The sequence below is a fragment of the Pelodiscus sinensis genome, chromosome 18 (genome assembly GCF_052426305.1).
Source record: "Pelodiscus sinensis isolate ZL-2025 chromosome 18, ASM5242630v1, whole genome shotgun sequence".
Classification (NCBI taxonomy): Eukaryota; Metazoa; Chordata; order Testudines; family Trionychidae; genus Pelodiscus; species Pelodiscus sinensis.
In genome coordinates, this window is record NC_143069.1 from 21,992,378 (window position 1) to 22,000,773 (window position 8,396).

Genomic DNA, 8,396 nt, shown 5'->3' on the forward strand with positions numbered 1-8,396 from the left:
AGCTGAATGAAGCCAAAATTAATGAGTGTTTTAACTTGTAACAAAAAACAGGACTGTGTAGCACTTTAAAGACTAACAAGATGATTTATTAGATGATGAGCTTTCGTGGGCCAGACCCACTTCCTCAGATCCACTATTTGATCTGAGGAAGTGGGTCTGGCCCACGAAAGCTCATCATCTAATAAACCATCTTGTTAGTCTTTAAAGTGCTACATAGTCCTGTATTTCGTTTCAGCTACACCAGACTAACACGGCTACATTTCTATCACTGTTCTAACTTGTGTTTCTGTTCCCAGGAAATGTTGAAACGGTAGATTCCTAGGGACTGTCAAGTAGAAAGATTGACCCAAATTAGTTACTTGTTTACTTTCTTTGGCTCCACTGGAATCTTACAACAGGGATTAACTAGCTCCATTCATATCTATAATTAACACAAACAAAATCTATGTTTAGTGACAGGTAAGGTTTCCTGAGCACATGTCTAACAATCCAGACATTTAAAATCAGAAGTTAGTGGAAGGAGGCTGAAAAAGGTGAGGCTTTCGAGAGAAAAATTGCCCGAGAAAGGGTTATTTTGAACTCCAATTTACTCTGTATCAACCCATTTTTCCATTAAACCAACCTAAAGTACTATAAATAGCACTCAAAGTTTATGTCCTATGTTTTAGTTTTTGTCATAAACACCACAAGAAAAAAATATAAAGCAAATGGGAAAAAAGGGAGGATGCGAGTTATGAAAAAGCAAACAGTTGATAGGAGAAGCTAAAATTGGGGGAAAAAAAATCTATAACCAGTAACATAAAGGATAATTAGGAAATGTTTAAATATATCGGGAACAAAAGAAATCAGAGGAATGGTAAAGATCCATTACTGTATAAGGCTGGTCAAATTGCCAATCATGATGAAAAAAAGAAACTTCAGCAACCTGCTTGGAATTTAATGCGTTGAACTACACACAAGCCATAAAGATTGGATGTCTTTCTAAAACAAATTGTCAAAGTCAGACAGGACTCACAGATTTGGTAGACTGCTCTGTTTATTTCAGCAAAGCTTTGCTAAAATGCATGGAGAAAATGTGAGTACCATACAAGGTTCAAACCCCTTGATTTTATACAGTCAAAAGGCCAAGTTAACAAGATCAAAGGGTGTGGCAAAACTTCACATTATTAGTGTGGTTAAGTATCTTCATTTCAATATTAAGCACACAGCAATCTCCTGGCTATATCTCCCTGATTATCTGGAATTGTTTCCTGTCTAACACTTAATGTTCCTTTTCCTGTTAAACTCAGGCCCAAATTGGCTAGCACCTTGATCTGCATACCTACAATCAACATTAACATACTTTTCTTCTTTCTCTTAAAAAGACAAACAGAATTCCTTCAACTTATTCAGTTATTACAGCACAATTCATCTTTTTCTTACAGTATAATTCTTTCTACTTTCACAATCCCTCCTTTTGGTCAAGCTTCGCCTATGACCAACAATTACTGGGTTCCTTGCATTAACCGTTCTTTGTCTCTCTGTTCATCAGTGATATTTAAAATCATCAGATTAGCACTCTGGTGAGGGGACATGTCTGTGACATGTCTTGCACAGTTTTGGATACAACAGGAGATTAACTGAAAACATACAAAAATTATTAAGATCCCAAATAGGATAGTCAGGGCTTCCTGAAACAACCAGTTTCCTATGCCAGAGAAATTGGACAAGTTACTTAGCCATTTTCACAGGGAACTTGGCTCTTTGTTGGAAAGGTATGTAATCTTTTCTAAGTAGCTAGCGCGATCTATTATATCATTGGTGTTGTCTGGTATATATACACAACATTCTTTGCCAATGAGAGCACAGGTCCCTCCTTTTGCTGCCAGCACTATATCCAATGCCTGACGGTTTTGGAGGACCACTTGTCTGATCGCTCCCGTTTCTTTGGCCAGGGCCCTTAAACTTTCTCCAGTTTCATTTGCCATGATTTCAACTACTGTTTGTAACCTCAGAAGCCTTTTTGCATGATGTATTACTCCCCCAAATGGGATAAAGGAACCACCAATAGCCTCTTCCCAAGTTAAAGGGCTTATGTGATTCACATACCATTGGGCATCCGACAAGTCCCTTCTTTTTCGCCTAAAATTACGGAGGCGTTCTCGTGGGAAGGACTCTAACACTCGGAATTGTGGGAAGAGTTGGGCGGGATAACAGATACCTGACCAGTTAACTGGTAATGTGGTATAGGCCTTTGTCCCACAGACCCAATGATGCCCTATCAAAGCCGGGAAGGGTCGGTTGCACCCCTTTGCCATATAGGTGTCTACAAAGGAGGAGTAATATCCCCCGAAGGGCACAAGGTGATTCTCCTTACGGGGAGTGGTGTTATTTGCATGGCATTGAAAGATTGTACTGTTCTCACTAGGGTGGCTGTAGCGGGAGCAGGAGAGTGATTTCCCTGTTTGATCCCAGGTTGAGAAAAAATTCATATCCCCATACCCGGTCCTCCATTTTTCAATCTTGTTTGAATAATCCCATACACCATTGGTTACAATATGCTGAAGACAACTGCTCCTCCCCAGATTCAGCCCTGTCCCATTACACACCCAACACCAGTGACCTTTTCCCTCCACCACGCTTATCCATTTAGATACATTTATTCCTACTGCTTCCCAAGTGTCATTACTGTTCCATGTCTTGTTAAATGGATGAGGTCCTCCGGTGAGGCCTGGGGAATTAAGTGGGATTGCCAAGACAGGAACACCAGCTTGTGAGTGGGCTGGGATGTGGCTGCAGACCCAGCAATTAGAGATATTAAGGGTCTGAGCGATCCATACTTGCTGGTGGATAAAAGAATTGTCATTGTCATTGTGGATTCCCCAGACCTTAAGACACCAGTAGCCGAGGAACAGGCCCCACCAGAGGCACATGCTGGAGGCAAGACCCTTTTTGGTTCTGACAACCTCAGCTGAGGGAACCGCAGTCACGGTTTTATGTCCACCAGGCAGCAGGCGCTAGGCTCACTGCTGCTTCTTCTTGGGCCTTGCTTTTGGTTGTCGTCTGCTTCAGGCAACCCTTACGTGAACGTAGGTTGTAAGGTATTGCAGGCTGTTCCTCTACGTCTTCTTCTGGAGTCAAAATTGACTCTGCGTGGTCCTGAGGCGATGACTGGTCTGCTGGGGGTGGTGCCTTCTTACACTGAGAAGCATGTATCCATGCTGCTATGCCGGATAGCTTAACAGCCGTCTGGGTAGTGAGCAGCACCTGATGTGGGCCCTTCCACCGGGGTTCCAAGGCGTGTTTTCGTTGGTGGTGTCGTATGTAGACCCAATCACCTGTCTCGAGGGTGTGGCAGGCGTCAGAGGTGGGTTCGGTTGGCCAGGCGGCTCAAACCTGTGAATGGAAGTGACTTACAGCTTGCATTAGTCCCTTGCAGTACTGTAGGAGTATACTGTGAGTCAAGTTCAAGTCTGAGACTGGAGTAATGGTAGTCATTGTTCGCATAGGGCGCCCCATAACAATTTCAAAAGGACTTAATTTATGTCTTTGGGATGGGGTGGATCGAATTTCCATAAGGGCCAATGGTAAGGCCGCTGGCCAGCTTAACCCTGTAGAGTCACAAATTTTTGCAAGCTTATTTTTTTTTTTGCATGCCATTTCGTCTTTCAACTGCACCTGCGCTCTGTGGGTGGTAGGGACAGTGCAGCAAGTGCGTGACATGTAATACACAATCCAGGTGCTGAACAAGTTGTCCAGTAAAATGTGTACAAAGTGGCAGGAATTCCTTTGGCAGGCATAATATGATTTAACAAACATTTGGCAACAGACAGTGAATCAGCTTTGCGACAAGGAAAGGCTTCAATCCAGCCCGAAAATAAGCATACCATAACCAGAATGAATTCATAGCGTTGACACTTAGGCATTTGTACAAAATCAAGCTGCCAATGCAAGAACGGTGCTTGGGGCAGGCCCCAGAACCCGTGAGCTACCTTTACAGGTTTGCCAACATTGTAGCTTTGGCAAGTGGTACAGGTGGCACAGTGGCGAGCTGCAAAAGAGCTGAAATGTGGGGCTCACCATCCTGCCTTAGTTACAGCAGAGACCATCCCCTCCTTTCCGACATGCGAAACGCCGTGTAGCAGGGCGGCCAGAGCTGGGTAGAGCGAAAAGGGGGCCACAAAGGCACCACTAGGCGAGCGTCAAAGGGAATCAGGGTGTAGAAAGCAACCCTGGGCAACCCAGGAGTCTTTTTCTGCTTCTGGGGCAGAGTCTTGGAGCAGGGTGAGGTCAGAAAGGGACGGCGGTGGTACAGAAACAGAAAGGGAACCGAGAAACGCACCGGGGGAAGGTTCTATGGCAGCATTACCCTTAGCAACATCAGTATCTGCTGTGGAGTGACCAGGGCACTTAACAATAGCTAATGCAGATGGGAGTAAAACTGCATACAGGAGAGCAGCAATGTAGGGGCCATTCTTGATAGGGGTACCAGCAGAGGTAAGGAAACCCCGAGCTTGCCAGAGGGTGCCAAAGTCATGTACAACCCCAAAAGCATATCAAGAATCAGTATAAATGGTGGTGGAGCGTCCCTCAGCCAGAAAGCAAGCGCGGGCTAGGGCAACTAGTTCAGCAACTTGTGCTGAAGTCACAGAAGGTAAAGGCACAGCTTCTAGGGTTTCAGAGAGTGATACCACAGCGTATCCTGCGAGGAGACGACCTTGGCTATCTCTAAAGCAGGAACCGTCAGTGAATAACACAAGGTCGGAGTTAGAGACAGGGACATCAGAAAGGTCAGGGCGCGGGACGGTGACAGCAGAGACAGTTGCAAGGCAGTCGTGGGGTTCACCATCATTAGACAGAGGAAGGAGAGTGGCAGGGTTCAGTTGAGAACAGCGCTTTATGGTGATATGTGAAGCCGAAAGCAGTAAAAGTTCGTACCTAGTGAGGCGGGCAGAGGAAAGGTGAGCTGTATTACATTGTAGCAGGAGAGTTTCTACAGAGTGAGGGACCATGAGAGAAACAGGAGAGCAGAGGACAAGGGACTCAGACATTTGAATTAGGCGTGCCGCGGCAGCCACAGCACGCAGACAGGGGGGTAGACCTTGGGCAACAGGATCCAAGGTGGCAGAGAAATAAGCTACTGGACGATTTTTGCCACCATGCTCCTGAGTAAGAACCCCAAGTGCACAACCAGATTGCTCGTGGCAGAAAAGGGTAAAGGCTTACAGTAGTCAGGTAACCCTAAGGTGGGGGGGGCAGTGAGAAGCACTAAAGAGTCAGTTTCTGAGGCAGATAATGAAGGGGAACAGAGGAGTAGATCCTTTACACATTGGACCAATGTGGACCCAGAGGGGAAGACCAGGTCAACAAGGTCTTTGGCTAATGCTTGGGAAAAGTAAGACGGGCTTTCTGTGTACCCCTTGGGAAGCATACTGCTGCTCCTTGTAAGAAAAGGCAAAAAGATACTGGGACTTAGGGTGAACCGGGACAGAAAAGAAAGCAGAACACAGATCAACAACAGTAAAATGAGTTGCATCTGGCAGGATAGAAGCCAGATTAGTTGCTGGGTTAGGGATTACAGGAAAGGTGGGTACAACAATGCAGTTAATAGCTTGAAGATCCTGAACAAACCACCATGATTTACCATCAGCTTTTCGAACTGGGAGGAGGATAGGGGTGTTACAGGGGCTGGAACAGGGGACAATAATGCCTTGTTCCCACAGGGTGGATTTGACCGGAGCTGAAACCTTTAAATCCCAAAAACCCGGTGCCACGACCCCTTCTCTGACCTTATCCCCATTCTTGGTACCCTCCCCATTCCCAGTACTGTCTGCCCTGCCCTGAATAATGCTGTATTTGCAGAGCTATCAACTTTTGTGAGGACTGCTTCTCTTTCTTTTTAGAGTGCAGTGGCAATGCTCTGCCACTGCTTGCAATTTGTCCATGGTCTTGGCCTCCCATCCAACACTTATTTGCTTTAACATACTGCTAATAGCAGATAAGAGGCTATTAACAAACACATGCGCCAGGGCGCCCTGTCCATTTTTACCTGGTTGCTGTATCTCAAAAAACCCAAAAAAACCAACCAACCAAACAAAAAAACCATCAGTCAGTCTGTGTGATAGTTGCCCGGGTTTTTTTCTTTGTTGCTGTTTACGGGGTTATAAGTAGTTTACACAGTTGCAGGAGGTCTGCTTCAGAGGGTTCATAGGCATTGCACACTAGCAAAATTCCTCTGCAAATTTGGTAGGGTTTTCCTGGGGCTTTGGAAAACCTTTTAAAATTGAGTGGAGCTCCGTGTGGGTCCAGGGTTTATAGCTTCAAGTGGGACCGGTCTGAGTCTTCTTGGAGGACGGGGTAAAGGGAAGCGCTCGGTCTGGTGGTGGGAGAGGAGGTTTCCAATAAAGCTTTTTCTTATAATTAGAATTTTTAAGGGAGGCGAGCTTCGATTCAGTTCATTTAAGATTTGCCTCGTCCCACCACTGCATGAAGCTATCTACCTCTCCTCTAGCCAATTTAGTTTTGGGAAGGCCAAGTTTGTCTTTTAAGACGTCCACTTGGTCTTTGTTCCAAGATCCTAACAGTGGCCACTGAGTTTTGGGATCCCCCCAGAGTTAATCTAGATCATTTTTCCAGAAATTTACAGGAGTCCGGACCCTTTCTAAAATATATAAACTGAGCCAGGGTCCCTTTAGGGAACTATCCCTGCTTAGATGTCTAGTTACCCATACAGGAGGACTTCATACACCAATCACACAAGGAGGAAATTCGGGTTCGTCAGAGCGGTGCCCAGTGCAACACACAAAAGAAGCCCACAGGCTACTGCCTCAATCGCCCTTGCGTTCACTCCAAGGATTTTATCCAAGGTGCGGTGCGGCTGCGATTGTGCAGATTCCAGTCACACAGACCGCGGGGACAGGAGCCCCTTGGTCGGCCAGTCCCTGGACAGGGATGGCTCCCAGACTCACTCACACCACAGGGAAGACGGATAGACACAGAGACAAGACAGTCCTCAGTCCGGACAAAATAATTACCTGACCAGAGTCCTGATGTTAGATCCCGGGATCCCTACCAGAACAGAGCAGGAACCAACAGGTTCGATGGCGTAGACTTCGCTATGGTTGTGCACCTTTCCGTTCTGACGGAGGACCGCTCGGGCCAAATGCCCAGGTGCCAGCTACCACGGTCATCCTGCCAGACAGTCAGGGATCACACAGCCTCAGCGAAGACGGTTGCCATCTCGGTGGAACCTCCAAATTGTCAAAGTCAGACAGGACTCACAGATTTGGCAGACTGCTCTGTTTATTTCAGCAAAGCTTTGCTAAAATGCATTCAGAAAATGTGAGTGCCGTACAAGGTTCAAACCTCTTGATTTATACAGTCAAAAGAAAGCCAAAATTAACAGGATTAAAAGGGGGGCAAAACTTCACATAGTTAGTGTGAGGCTACTTAAGTACTCTTCATTTCAATATTAAGCACACAGCAATCTCCTGGCTATATCTCCCTGATTATCTGGAATTGTTTCCTGTCTAACACCTAATGTTTCTTTTCCTGTTAAACTCAGGCCCAAATTGGCTAGCACCTTGATCTGCATACCTACAATCAACATTAACATACTTTTCTTCTTCCTCTTAAAAAGACAAACAGAATTCCTTCAACTTATTCAATTATTACAGCACAATTCATCTTTTTCTTACAGTATAATTCTTTCTACTTTCACACCCAGGACAGGGCTCCTGGTGATTAGCACGAGTCATTAGGGATTGTGGTTTCCATGGAGCCAGGCAGGGGCCGTATCTTGCTGAGGGTCTCACTGGGACCCATCCTGCGATCCCAGGGACACTGATCCAGCCCCAGTCCCTGTGTCCCATCCTCACTCCAGGGAATTGGCTCAGCCCATGGTGTATAGACACCCTGTATAACTAGCCACAGATTCCGGCTTTCTCACACCCTCCCTGCCCCTGAGTGTCTTTGTTCCACAGATGCCCTCGTGGGCCAAGGGAAACTGCAAGATGTCTTTGTAAGTGCCCCCCAAAACTCCCCAGCTCTGTGCCTTGCCTCACCCCACACCAATGCACCATGCACCCCCTCACTGCATATGAATACCCTCTGCTGTCTGGGATCAGGACTGTCTGGTGTGTGGCTGTGTGTGTTTGTGTGCTGGTTTTGACTCATACACATAGTGACTCTCTTCCCTCCCTACCCCAGGAGCCCAACCCCAGCACTGAGGGACTCACCTATGCCGAACTGGACCCCCCAGCGCTGCAGACTAAGCGGGGGGCCCTGTCCCCAAACCCATCCTGTATGCCGCAGTCAGCACCTGTCCTCTGCCCCCATAGAGGAAGTCACTAGATCAATGGGGCAGGGAGGATGGTCCCCAGAGAGTGATGCAGTGACACCCCCCAGAGAACAGGCTC

The 8,396-nt window shown here is 46.5% G+C and overlaps 1 pseudogene; it reads right to left on the reverse strand.

Annotated features, from left to right (window-relative positions):
* Window positions 1-1,031: 1,031 nt before the first annotated feature.
* LOC149523285 (uncharacterized) lies at window positions 1,032-5,983 on the reverse strand (annotated as a pseudogene).
* Window positions 5,984-8,396: the final 2,413 nt, after the last annotated feature.